The following is a 14,745-nucleotide window of genomic DNA, read 5'->3' on the forward strand; positions in this document are numbered from 1 at the left end:
CAATGAGTGAGTCAGCCTTCACTGGCTGTCTCTCTGAATACTTATGCATTTCACTCACTTCCACTCACCCCTCACACACCAAATTACACTCACCAATGTGAACCCTTCAGGGCTAGGACTTGCATTAATGAGCGTCTGGTGTACCACTTTCAACATCTGATTCACTGTTTTGAAAGCACTTTTTTCAATGAAAACAATACAGATGTCATTGATAGAGACTCTGCTTTATCAACTCCAAAAGGGAATGAGTCAGTTATGGCAGTCCTAGTCCAAAGTCCATGAGGCCTAATATACCAATAAAAAATACATCCTTTTATGCCTAATGGCATAAGCTACACATAGAGGTAACCATGGATACACAATGGAAGAGCGACTTTTTCCAAAGATCGGACCGCTGGTGTAGACACCCATCTCTGAATCAAGCCACTTTTCCAGAGTATGAAGAGTAGCCTGATGCCTGATCTGTGGAGTAGGCTAGAGGAGAAGAGTGATGAGTGTTTGCTCAGATGGACAGGCCAAGCAGACCACATGCAGACCACTCGTGGCAGTATGTAATTTCAACATCCTTGTATGTCCAATCAGCAGCAGCTAGGTTTGATGTTTCTCTTGGTGTCTTGTGTCAACAAGAAAATCATGGAACCTGTCACATCTTAATGGGGTCTATAATATCTTTTATATCATTCTATAAATTATCTATCAATTTCAATTACGTAAAAACATGGTGAAGACAAGGCTTAATAGATAAGCTAAATATTAGCCTATACAGTAGGCTATACTGGGGGTTAATAGATAAGCTAAATATTAGCCTATAGGCTATACTGGGGGAGAAACACAAGGCATCAGAACACACAGCACCACCTCTTAAAATGTATTTACTTGAAGGATTGGACTGCAATGTCCTATGATTTCCATTCAGTCCTGCCATAACTTTTGCTCTACATTTTCTATTATTTTTATTTTTTATCATCAATAGCGGACACTCAAGTTGTAGAAATATATATTAGCTGAGCTCCTACACATATTTCCAGATTATTATTGGACAATATGCAGAGGACAAAGCATAATTATGGCAACCCTGTCACGGACATATACATTACCGTAAATATATGTTGTTATTGAATAGTAGGGTTATAAATTTGCTTTAATTTGCTTTAACTTGTAAGGTAAACCGTCTTTTTTTAAGAAACTCATATAGGTCACACACACATACTTTTTAAATGGGAAGAAACTGTTGATATTTGGATGCACTTTTTATGTGCATGTTATTCCTCCCTACTTAGGGATGCAATGCCATAGATATGTCATAGTATGATTGAATTATTGAAAAAATATCTTGATGACAGGGTGAACCAATGCATTTGGCACATAAAATATCTTGATGACAGGGTGAACCAATGCATTTGGCACATAAAATATCTTGATGACAGGGTGAACCAATGCATTTGGCACATAAAATGTCTTGATGACAGGGTGAACCAATGCATTTGGCACATAAAATGTCTTGATGACGGGGTGAACCAATGCATTTGGCACATAAAATATCTTGATGACGGGGTGAACCAATGCATTTGGCACATCAAATATCTTGATGACGGGGTGAACCAATGCATTTGGCACATAAAATATCTTGATGACAGGGTGAACCAATGCATTTGGCACATAAAATGTCCACCCTATCGGGCCTAGGCCGGATTTCAATTTTGGACATTTTTTCAACAATGATAGGGTGAACATTTTTACATTTTGTTAACATTTGTACTCACAACAAACTGTCACTGGGTCACTATCTAGACTTGTTGTAGAAGAGAAGTTGGTATAGTCATATCTGCATATTATGCAAATAGTGTATTCAAATAACTTCTGACATATTTTATCCCGGCAGTGTGGGCAAATTAAATTTGTCAGTAAGAAGGTCAACTACTCACTAACATCAGCAGGTGAATTTCCCTCCACTGAAAAGAGAAAATAAACTGTTGTCCAGATGTTACTAGAGGATGGCCTTTTCTCAAAGGGTCAAATATCCCAATATGACAGGGTGGACAGTCATTTCAAACATACAAACACTTCTCTTCTTTAGTAAATAAAAACACAATTTTGTATCACCAAATTATCAGTGCACTCAAGTAGAGTAATATTTGCCTAGGTCTATTTCTCAGGAATGGTTATCGCCAGAATCAACGTGCATCTGAGGAATATTTTAAGATCATAAATATCTTGCAGAGCAGTGACTCATTTTGCTTCTCAAAACACATTATTTCTCTCATTTTCTGAATGCTCATTCATCCTCGATTCAGTTTGAGGCAAATCTCACATGTTGCTTTTACTCTGCTGTTGCCGCAGGGCCGCACTTGATGTATCTCTGGTGTTAAATCACCCCATGAACGGCTCATTTTGTGGCTTTAAAAACAATCTAAGTATTTGGCGCCATCTGTTGGTCACGGTGTTGATCTCATTCCGGCAATTTAGAGTCACTAGTTGTCAAACACAAATAAACCCAAATGCCGATGCAACTCTGAAGGTATTATGATGAAAAGCATCCTCCAACACTGCATTGAGTTCTTTACACACTTTGAACCTCTTTTTCAAGCACTACTTTGTTCCATATCTGGGCCCTCTCATAAAGAAATGCATAAGAAGTCTGACAGATTAAGAGGATTTAGCCAAAATGTTGAATGTTTACAACTCTCATGCCCCTCGAGTGTGTGCTCATCACTGCACACCAGACTGCACCAGACTGTGATTGACAGTCAGATCTCACACAGCCCTGCCCTGATTGAAAAGAACAGGGAGCTGTGAAGTTTTGCAAAACAAATAACTCAAGCAGGCTCTAGGTGGCTCTAGCAGGCTCTAGGTGGCTCTAGATGGCTCTAGGTGGCTCTAGCAGGCTCTAGGTGGCTCTAGGTGGAGGTACAGTACTAGTGTGGGTTTTTTCTAAAACTGGCTGATTTATGTTGTTCTGTCGGAGCATAGTGTCGGTTTCAGTGAAATATGATCAAAAAAATCTTGCCAACTGCAGCTTTAACAAACAAGACAAATAATATAATTTAAGAACAATAGAATAACAGGAAATGAAGTTGTAAAGATTATAGAAGCAACAGGTGTAACTGTTATGACCACAATCCAGATTGTGCAGAAGGGCTAAAATAGCCTAAGACAGACAGACAGACAGCAGACACAGTGATATGATGGTAGGGGCAGAGAGAGACAGGCTCATGCTGAAAAGTCCATTTCTCCCCTACCTTTTGTTGAGATGAAAGTTAGATGGCCCTGGGGACAAAGGACCTACTCAACCTGTCTGGTGAGCATGAGAGTGACAGAAGTCTGCCACTGAACATGCTCCTCTGTTTATTGAACGTGCTGTGTAGTGGGTGGCGGTCATTGTCCATGATCGCCAGCATCCCGCTCATGGTTCAATTCTCTGCCGTTGTTGTGAGTGCCTCCAGCTCAATGCCAACAACAGAGCCAGCGTTCCTTACCAGCCTGTTCAGTCGCCCAGCAACTGGCAATGACAGACTGGTAAAACATCCAGAGGAGTTTACTGCAGATATTGAATGACCGCAGCCTGCTCAGAAAGTAAAGCCGACTCTGCCCTTTCTGATAAAGTGCATCTGTGTCGTCTAGTTTATTGTCCATGTGTATCCCCTGGTATTTGTATGTGCTGACCATCTCCACATTGATCCCTTCAATGGAGACTGGCAGCATAGGTGGTTTAGACCTCCTGTAATCCACCACCAACTCTTTGGACTTTGTTGTGTACAACTGACGCTTGAGCCTGCTCCATTCTGCACCATTGCTCTAAGATTCCGGCACTCGTCCTCCTGCCCATCCCTGATACACACACAATTGCAGTGACGTCCGAAAACTTCTGCATGTGGCATGACTGAGTTGTAGCTGACGTCAGACGTGTACAGGGTGAACAGGAACGCTGAAAGCACAGTCCCCTAAGGCGCTCCGGTGCTGCTGATCACGGTGTCTGAGAAGCCGTCCTTCAGCCTGACCAACTGTGGTCTCTCCGTCAGGTAGTCTGTAATCCAGGATACCAGGTGAGCATCAACCCCCATCTGCACAAGCTTGTCTCTCAATCTAACGGGCTGAATGGTGTTAAAGGCACTTGAGAAATCAAAGAACTCGATTCTCACAGCACTTTCCCCCTGCTCCGTGCAGCAGTGTGGATGACAGAAACAATCCCCTATTTTAACCATTAGCTCATTCGACTTTGGCTTTACCTTCATACTTATTACTAGTAGAATATTGGCCTGATTTAGACAAATCTGTCAACAGCATACTTTTGTCGTAATGTGACTGGAAAGTACACTGAAAGTCAAATCAAACCCCATGTGTCCACTGTACCATGAAGCGTAGTATGTAAGCTTTTTTATGTTTTCACATATAAAACACAATTTGCAGATCTCATAGACTCTTTTTCAAAACTCTAAACACATTCTCATGCAATAAAACACATTCTTCCATTGTGATGCACCTGGGATGCATTGTGATGCATAATGGCAACCACAAGTGGCAAAAGGTAAACACAAATAGAACACAATACCACGTGTTCAACACAACGAGTCAAAATGTATCACACTCATTTCAAATGAGGTGACACAACCAATATAATCTAGTTCAGAGTGTAAACAGGATGCTGAACACTGCAGGTTCATATCAGTGATGGACAGAAACTATCAGTGAGGCATTCGGAGGCTGTAGACTGCAATGCACTTCTCATTTACAGTACTAAAAGGCCTGTCTTTTCCGGTATACAGTTTTTCACAATTTCTAAAACACATTTTCTGAAACCTTCCACCCTTTTCTTAAAACTGTAAACACAACCCCCCATTCTCAATACTCTATGTTTACTGGATTTACAGAAAATGTTGAATCCACTGAGTTACAAAATCTGTTTTCTTTATTTTGTTTTTTAGATGCAAAATACATTTACTGTATTGTAGGCTAAACAATGAACATTTCTCCTGGAGCTACATGAGCTGCCCTGAACACTGTGTTTCCCATGTTTTAATGTAGTTTGTAATGACTGCTCAGTAGTGTTTTCATTTTGAGTGGCTTGTGAGATGATCTGACGACACAGGTACAACTGTTTTGAGGCGAGTGTTCAGTTTTCAAACAAAAATGTAGTTTGAGATTTGTGTTTATAGTTTTGAGAAAAGGGTGGCAGGTTTCAAAAAATGTGTTTGAGCAAAACCGTAATGACCTCCCAATACAGCAGGTTTGAGCCTTGACATTTCTGAGTTAGTTAGGAAGTGATAGACTAAAGGAAACTCATTCAAATAAAAGTCGATTGTTTTCAATAAACTGATTTGCACAGTGATCCAAATTACTTTTAGTTTCCAGAAATTATGAACCTGTAACTGCTCAGGATCTGGATTTAGGGTTAAAAAAGGAAATGGAGATAATATGGTTACCTTGTAGTTTGTGGAGATGTGATTAAAGTGTCCAGTGTGTAAATATGTCAGATGTTTGTGGAGATGTGATAATTAGTGTCCAGTGTGTAAATATGTCAGATGTTTGTGGAGATGCGATTAAAGTGTCCAGTGTGTAAATATGTCAGATGTTTGTGGAGATGTGATTAAAGTGTCCAGTGTGTAAATATGTCAGATGTTTGTGGAGATGTGATTAAAGTGTCCAGTGTGTAAATATGTCAGATGTTTGTGGAGATGCGATTAAAGTGTCCAGTGTGTAAATATGTCAGATGTTTGTGGAGATGCGATTAAAGTGTCCAGTGTGTAAATATGTCAGATGTTTGTGGAGATGCGATTAAAGTGTCCAGTGTGTAAATATGTCAGATGTTTGTGGAGATGTGATAATTAGTGTCCAGTGTGTAAATATGTTAGATGTTTGTGGAGATGTGATTAAAGTGTCCAGTGTGTAAATATGTCAGATGTTTGTGGAGATGTGATTAAAGTGTCCAGTGTGTAAATATGTCAGATGTTTGTGGAGATGTAATAATTAGTGTCCAGTGTGTAAATATGTTAGATGTTCTGTACTTGTACTCGCATACTTACTTGTGAATTTCTGTATGGAGAGACTCCTTTGTGAGCCCATGTACTCAAGGCCATATGGAGCATAAAGATGATGCAACATTACAAAGAAATGTCAAGTTTATCAAATACTTAGACAATCAAACACTTTTTTCAAAGTTGACCAGATTGTCTTTTAAGGTTTTGTTCCCTTCATTGATGAATGTGAGGTCTGTTATTAACAGGAGATACGTAGGCATGAAAGTGTCAGGCCTATAGTCAATATGACACACAGAAAGTGGCTGTTCCTGTAATCATGTAACAGAATGTTCAGCATCAGCTGTGCCAGTATTCCCTTTTAAACTGAGGGGCAGAAGGGGGCGGGCCCATTTGGGCAGGGGCGGGGCTTCCATTAGGGGCGGAGCTTCCATTAGGCATGCTCAGGCAATTGCCTGGGGCCTCGTCATCCCCGTATCGTATTTCTATTTTTTTTTTAAATAAATGATCACCGCATCCAAACAATATATTCTAATCCATAATAAAGATTGAAAAAAACATCTGCTGAGCTGGGTGGTGTAGCTAATGCTAGCTGCAGCAGCAGTGGCACCGATGCACCTCCCCGGCAACTCAAACTTGCGCTACTTATTCTTATACTGATGATGATGATGATGATGATCTAAGTGAAACAGTCGTGAGGGACAAGATTACTGTCACTGCCGAAATCCGCACTGGTGCTGGTGGTGCTGCTACGGACACCATTTCAGTAGCAGAATCTTTGGGTGCAAACGAAACCAGTAACGTGAGTAGCCCTAACACATACCTAGCACTACAGTTAGTGACGACCCTGCGTTATGGCCAGACACCGTAAGAGATGCAGAGCGAGTTGAAATCGTTAAAAAAGGCCCTGTGCAAATTAAGAACTTTGAATTCCCCAAAAATGCAGATAAACCACCCAGAAGATTCACGGTTGAACATTATTACATGACCATGAAAAATGGAGAAAAAATAAACAGAAAATGGCTACTTTATTCGGTCAGTGCAGACGCAGTTTATTGTATTGGATGTCGGCTTTTTGGAAGATCGAACTTGTTGTGGTGTGTGTGTGGGGGGGGGGGCTACAGTTCCTCTATGGTCCCCACCCCATGCCTCTATAGTTCCTCTATGGCCCCCACCCCATGCCTCTATAGTTCCTCTATGGTCCCCACCCCATGCCTCTATAGTTCCTCTATGGTCCCCACCCCATGCCTCTATAGTTCCTCTATGGTCCCCACCCCATGCCTCTATAGTTCCTCTATATGGTCCCCACCCCATGCCTCTACAGTTCCTCTATATGGTCCCCACCTACAGTATAAGCACTCAGGCCACATTTTGTAGTTTTGTAACTCGAACATGCCCTCTTTCTAATATATCTAATGTCTTGAATTTCCCCTTAGGGATCAATAAAGTATCTATCTATCTATCTATCTACCTTTCCCAATCATCTCCAGACCCTCACCTTTGTGTATGTTAGTAATGACCATTTGACATGACTTTAAATAAATTAATGAATAAATGAAACTTCATTTCAATATGGGATGGGCATTTTTAGACTTTTCCCCCTCAAAATTGCTCTGTGCCTACTTCAGAGGCCACTGTTCCCACCTAGTTTGTCCTACCATCAAATGCCTGGTCTCTTTAGAAAGCTGAGACCTTGTAGGTTCTTAGGGAACAATCAGAATACTGTAGCTGTGGGGAGTACTGGCACAGAGGTACAGAGGCTAAAATACTGTTTTATATTTCTGCCGGATAACAAGTACCCCTGAACTGACCACATTCCAGCCCTCTAGATCACTTGAGATGACTTAAAAACACAACTGAGCTAGCCTGGCTAACGTCAGACCTCATCTCATTAAGATAGGGTCTGGGAACTAGACATTCATTTTCTCGTATTTGAAACGTGGTTTACGAATGCCCAGAAGCGTTTATTGGGCGCTACGAATGTCTATCAAATGCGTCTGTACGTAGCTCATAACTGCTTCGCTGTGTCGTCATCGTCTTGCTGCCCTCCCTCCGTTCTGTGATTGGTCCCCTAACTGAGGCGAAAATTTGCTCCATGGAATCCAGGCTGCCTAGCAGCGTGAATAAAATTGCGCGCGTAAGGCAGCATGGGAAAACCCAGGCTACAACTAAGCCCTAGCACCAGGTCTTGTGAAGCTGTGTCCAAAACTAGATCAATATAAAATAAAAATGAGTGCTTTGGAGCATTATTTGCAAAGGTATGCTCATGCGTTTTGTAAAATGCCCTATGGAAACTCCCCATAATACTTTTGGGTTCCCAAAATGCATACTGACAATAAAAGGCTTTCTGTGTGGCAATCTCTTGGTGTAGAAGCATAATCCTGGTCTCAAATGAAAGGTAACACTCTGCTTCTTGTAGACTATTTCTCTTATGCAAATCTTTCTTTTTTATTTTCCACCCTGAACATGGGCAAAATGCACCATTGAGATCAATATGTTTTATATAGAGTTACCACAATGCCACCTGTGGTTGTATAGAGTAACCTGTGGTAACTCTAACAAAACATATTGATCATACAGATCAGTACAGTACTCTATCATATCCATCACAGATCAGTACAGTACTCTATCATATCACAGATCAGTACAGTACTCCATCATATCACAGATCAGTAAGGCACTCTATCATATCCATCACAGATCAGTACAGTACTCTATCCACCACAGATCAGTACAACCGTGGCCTACTGGTTAGCGCTACAGTACTCTATCTATATCCTATCTGGTCCTGGATCATCTTTCATAGGCACTTGTTGATTGTGCTGATCCTGGATCATCTTTCATAGGCACATGTTGATTGTGCTTCTCAAATGCAGTAGATATGCTGTATTTACACCAGAGGAACCATGAACTCACGGAGGAGTTCCCCGTAAAAGTAAAGGTTTGATTGGTCTCCTTGGTGACTCTGGGGTAGAAATGAGGCCTCAGCAAGATGCGGTCGCTCTGGGGAACCACGTTTCCACAGCAGTCTCAGGTCGGGTGGGGGTCCTGCTGGAATTTGCGCTGTGCGCTTGCGCTGTGAGTGGACTGTTCCCAACCTGCATATGGAATCTGATGCCCATAGTTATAACCCTAACGACAGGTTATGATCAGGGTTATGATCGCACAAAAGATCCTGTGGCCATGGCAGACCACAGGCAGAAGCACCGTCCAGACTGACACGACCCGCTATGAAGATGTAACAACACCTTTAATAGACCTTCATTCACCCTGGGGATCAATAAAGTATCTATCTATCTATCTACTGTATCTATCTATCTATCTATCATTCCTCTTACTTGACCCTCATAAAACAAATTCTCATCTACGGCAAGTAGAGACCCCAGGCATTGCCATTGATTAGTCATGAACTGAAGTAAGCCAAGAGAACCAGCAATTGCGGCAGAAGACTGAACTCAGTTTTCACTCCACATCTGGAATTGGTTACCGTTTCCTCCTCTGTGTCCATAATGACATTCTGAGAGATGTGTAGGCAGTAAATCCAGTTAACAGGCCAAAAAGCACCTACACACAAATCAACATTTAGTCCTTTTCATCATCGGTCCTCTGTGACATGCTTTGCCTGTTTAATGAAAAATCCAGCTGTGTGGAATCACTGCGGTATCTGCAGCGAACTGAGCCGAACTGAGCGCTCTGAAAATGTGTTCAACATTCCCAAACTACTTTCTGAGAGTCTACACAGATCTATGCTGCAACTACACAGGGACCACTCTGTTTTGAGGGGAAATTGGGAGCATGTGTTTCACTGAGGAGGCTGGAGCTGGAGGAGGAGATTTAGCTCATAATTATTTAGCACAGTCAATCTCAGTCCAGCCCATGCCACAGTGCCTCCCGCCCACAATAGTGATGTACCATTTATGAAGTTGGCAAAGACCTTCATGTTGTATGCCTATAAGATAAATATTCCATGTGTAACGGATGCCAGCTAGCTTAGCTGTGCTTGTGGAACGTTGGTAAACCTCACTCCCCGACGCCTCAAGAGTGCTGCTGGCATGCGAGCCAGTAGCCTGGGCTATTGGCTCAATTGTTGGCGCGCTCGCCTCCCGATCCGAGGTGCTGCTGTTCGCGGGTTCGAGTCCGGGCGTGTGGCAGGGCTGAATCGCGCAGGTTCAACACAACGCAGGTTACACATGACTCCCATAATTAAAAGGCTACAGAATTAAAACCATTCTGGACAGACGTAAGGACAAAGGGGGTTTTGTTTACCTGAAGTATTCTTTATCTGACTTACCCACAGTTTGTGCTGCATTTATGAGATAATTAGCTTGACTTCTCCTGGACCTTCCTTGTCATCATTAGGGCCCAAGACCTGGAGGTCCAGGCTGGTCCAACTTGCACCGAAGCTGCAAAGCCCTATCGTTTCTGTAAGGATTAGTTTGTATTCTAGTCGTTTAGCAGGATTTTTTCTGCCTTTTTGCCATTTTTCAGGTGACATTTGGCACACACATCCGCATCACCAGCCTGCAGTCACATTTGGCACACACACACACACACACACACACACACACACACACACACATCACCAGCCTCCAGTCACATTTGGCACTCACACACACATCACCAGCCTCCAGTCACATTTGGCACACACACACACATCCGGATCACTAGCCTCCAGTCACATTTGGCACACACACACACACACACACACCAGCCTGTAGTCAGGAACCGAGGTCTGGCCTCAGGTGTGGCCCAGGGGCTCCCTTATGTGATCCTGTGGTTGACATATAGTTTCAGCTACTCTCACCAACTTGGGTAGGGGTGTGTATCTCCCCAAGACAAACAACCGTTGTATGTATATTGCATTAGCCACACCCAACAGGAAGTGAGCTATTTACGATTTTGTGCGCACAACACATGATAATTTGTGATGTAAAAAGAGATGGCTCCCATGGGCAAAAATTCATGACATTTGGCACACACATCAATTCTCACAGTGAATACTCAGGGTTTAAAGGCTTGCTCCTGGTGTGGTCCAGGAACTCCATAGCGCCCCCTTTTGTCAGTAATTTGCATGATTGGAATATAGTTTCAGTGACACATACCAAATTTGGTAGGTGTGTGTAACTCCCAAAGTCTAACTGTTAAATGGGTGTTGGGTTGGTAAATAATTGTAGGACTGTATGAGGAATGATGTATTTAAGATGGGTGTCTCACTGGGGTGTCGATCGGAACACAAAAGAGTCGACGCAATTCAATCCAGCACTTGAGGTGTTGAATGATTTACACAGCACAGCAAGCACAATAAGGTACACTGGTTGTTATGTTCCAATGTATGTATATGTCTGTTTCCGTGTATCTGTGTATGTAGCCTATGTGTGGTCTGGAATAACCAAGAATAAACAAGAAATAATGTGTCTGTTAACTTCCCATTATAAAGTTACATAATCATTGGCATCACTTGCATTAATACACTATAAACTGACATTTCTCTATTATAATGACTAATTCTAATGTAAAACAGTAATTACCATTGAAATGCAATACAATAGTGCCACCTTGTGGCCAGCTGAATTACCATTAGACTGTACGCTAGGGCTCTGGAATTTTCCACGAACGTGGCCACTAATCACATCTTACACATGGCATACATCGTCGGAAACGGGTCTAATAAGGCAAATAATGTCACATATAAGTGCTAACATAGTGTAGATATGAAACAGGTTACAGTTTAAGGAGATAGCAAGATTAATCACGAACTACAAGGAGTTACAAAGTGAAAGTAATTTCCGTAAATGCTAGGTTCTATTGACAAGCTCTAAACATGTATCTAAGCAAACTACGTGACAACACTCAAACATATACCCCCCCCCCCCCCCCATAGATATATAAAATGATTCAAATGTGCTACTGTCCAACTTGATCTAACTATACTGTGTAGCCTACATAATCTGATTTTAATATGTACAGATATGTAGGCTATATTTAACATTTAACATTTATTTTCTATTTGGTCTGTTATGAAATCATGCATTGACCCATGTAAGCACAGCTCAGTTTTAAGAAACTTAAATACATGCTTAGCATTTTGTGAAAAGAAATCATTAAGGCTACATTGACAAACTCTTAACTGTGAGCTGCCTGTATATTCTCTGATTCTGATATTTACAGATATATAGGCGATGTAAGCACAGCTCAGTTTTAAGAAATGCTTAAAGCCGAAAGACCATGTTGAATTTTGCTACAATTAATTTTTAAAACCGGATTACTCTGGAACAGCTAGCTATACACAGGAATGCATTACACCTTTGTGTTCGGTAAGGTCTGCTGTTTATTCTGAAATATGGTTTGTCATGTGTTGCGTGAAGAGTGTGTAGGTCTACGATATTCCACCAAGACGAATGGATGTGGAGGTGTGCGCCGAGAATAATTATTAAATCTCTTGAACTCCTTTTTCTCGCGAACTGTTTATCACAGCAAATAGTGGCTAGCTAGCACCGTTTAAAAGCTGAGAAAAGGCTCTTTCATGTGACACATGTGTGATGAGTAGCCTACGAGGAGTTCAACAGAGAAGAATGGGTGAATTTGGACGCACTTCATATGCCTTGTAGTGAAGTGAAGCTGAAGCGCTGCGCAGGAGACTGCGGCTCACTGGTAGTTATTATCATGGGCGTAGATTTAGGGTGGGACGCTCATGACTAGTCCTAACCAATATTTTAAGATGACAAAATTGTCCCCACCAATATTTTAGCGAACTCATTTGTGCTGCTGATCATTCCGACAGCCAGCACGACAGTACAAGAAACGTCGTCATTTGATTGGCTGAAAAACCGAGGGGGAGGGGGAAGGGTTATTTGACACGCATGCTGCACACAAATTGCTTTATTCTTGCACTGGTAGTCAAGCGAGCGGGTGTGTCAACGACAACGGTAAGTTACCAGGGCTGTCTTTCAATACATAGGCCTACCCCATAAAAGGCCAGAGTGAAACATTTTGATATTCCCTTTTCCCTTCAGCATACATACAAACCCCTTTTTGTGGTTTGTAGATCAGCTAGCCACCCAAGAAGAAGAAAGGGGACATACAAAGCTTTTTCATGAAGCAGAGTGTAAGTAAGAAAAATAACTAGCCACACAGTGGTAGTGACCAGGCTTTCAAATTATGCAGATTCTATTATGTGGAAAAATAGTATTAACTGGTGATAGCATATGTTACCCAGGATATTGTTAAAGATAAACCTAGCTTCTGTAATCTTTCAACCAAGGTCAGGAGTATTGATTAGGGGTGTGCAGCAGCAGCACGGTCGCATATGTCGCGCTATCACAATAGATGCTATTACCAAGTCACTGAATGTTAATTAGCCTACCTTAAGTTAGAATCTTGGAAGTCACAACAAACATTGGATCTGGACATTTTTTGTTTCTATTCTGTTTATGTTATGTATTTCTGAGTGTAGCCTACACAATGCAGAGAAATAAAAGGGAGACCCAAATTCGTTTGAAGGACTGTCATTGCATTGTTATGATACATGCTGTAAAAACATGTTGGCAATTTGAATAAGTTAACACTGTTGGTTATTCAAATATAATTAATCATTATTTGATGAATAATATCCAAATAACACTATCATATACAATATGGTAGGAGGGTTAAACTCGCTAGTCAAAGGATAGGCTACAAAATGAATGAACCACTTTGTATGCAGGAAAGACAGCATCAAACCACTACAGATGGATGGCAGGTTGAGGAAACAGCATCAGGGCTTCAGGTGAGGTTCTAATTATTAGCCTATGTCAAATTGTCAATTCAGTTGGAGTCAGCAGCATTGCTGTACAATATAATGAGATGGAGTAGATTCACTTCTGTATTGTGATATTCTGTATTGCCAACAGTCTGAAATAACAAAGGAAATCGCCATTAAGGCACTGGTATCTTACAGCAAAAGAATTACAGTTAAGCATTAATAAAGAAATACAAATATAATTTAGAGTCGCATAAATTCATAGACATATTCAATCCTAAACTATGGTGCATTTCCATACTCAGTAACATAAATAAAATACTATATAACTATATATATATATATATATATGTGTGTGTGACTATATAATCTGGGCAAATTTAAGATATGCTTAGCTTCTGTTATCTGAGAAACAAAATTGGCATCTAGTGGTCAAACATTTATTTACGTTTAAAAAATTGTTTTCGTCTGCACATATTTCTGGGAGATGGGGGGGGGGGGGGGGATTGGATGTCCCCACCAAAGCTGAGACCAAACCTACGCCCTTGGTTATTATAGGTAACTTCAAATCAGCGCGATTTACCCGTATAGGCTACTGCACATTACAAGATCTGTATGAGATGATCCGCAGCACTGAAGTGAGAAATGATTTAACTCTTTGTGTAGCGCATGTGAGTGTTTTTTCCCCCATTTCTCCCTCTCACTCCGCTGCTGCATCTAACTTGAGGTGACGGCGGGAAAATGTTTATACTGGCACATGCGCACAAACACGGCCTTTCCAACACTAACAACTTTTGTAAATACATTCCATGAGCCATGCCCACAGTGAGGTATTTGGGATTTTGTGCATTGTGACAGACACATGATCCATTTGGGATTTTGTGCATTGTGATCCAATTGGGATGTTATCCATTTGGGATGTTGTGCATTGTGACAGACACATGATCCATTTGGGATTTTTTGCATTGTGACAGACACATGATCCATTTTTACACACTTCTCCTAGATTGGAGGCCTATCCCTTCCAAACATCAA

At 41.4% G+C, this 14,745-nt stretch overlaps 1 long non-coding RNA gene across 2 annotated transcripts; it reads left to right on the forward strand.

The window, feature by feature from the left end:
- The first annotated feature begins 12,773 nt into the window (after positions 1 to 12,773).
- LOC121713308 lies at positions 12,774 to 14,037 on the forward strand. Of its 2 annotated transcripts, none has more exons than XR_006032784.1 (3): positions 12,774 to 12,898; positions 12,986 to 13,077; positions 13,675 to 14,037. It is a non-coding gene; the product is annotated as an uncharacterized LOC121713308 (long non-coding RNA). The 2 variants fall into 2 exon arrangements; XR_006032785.1 differs by having other exon boundaries at positions 13,018 to 13,077.
- Positions 14,038 to 14,745: the final 708 nt, after the last annotated feature.

The sequence above is a fragment of the Alosa sapidissima genome, chromosome 7, assembly GCF_018492685.1.
Source record: "Alosa sapidissima isolate fAloSap1 chromosome 7, fAloSap1.pri, whole genome shotgun sequence".
Taxonomy (NCBI): domain Eukaryota; kingdom Metazoa; phylum Chordata; class Actinopteri; order Clupeiformes; family Clupeidae; genus Alosa; species Alosa sapidissima.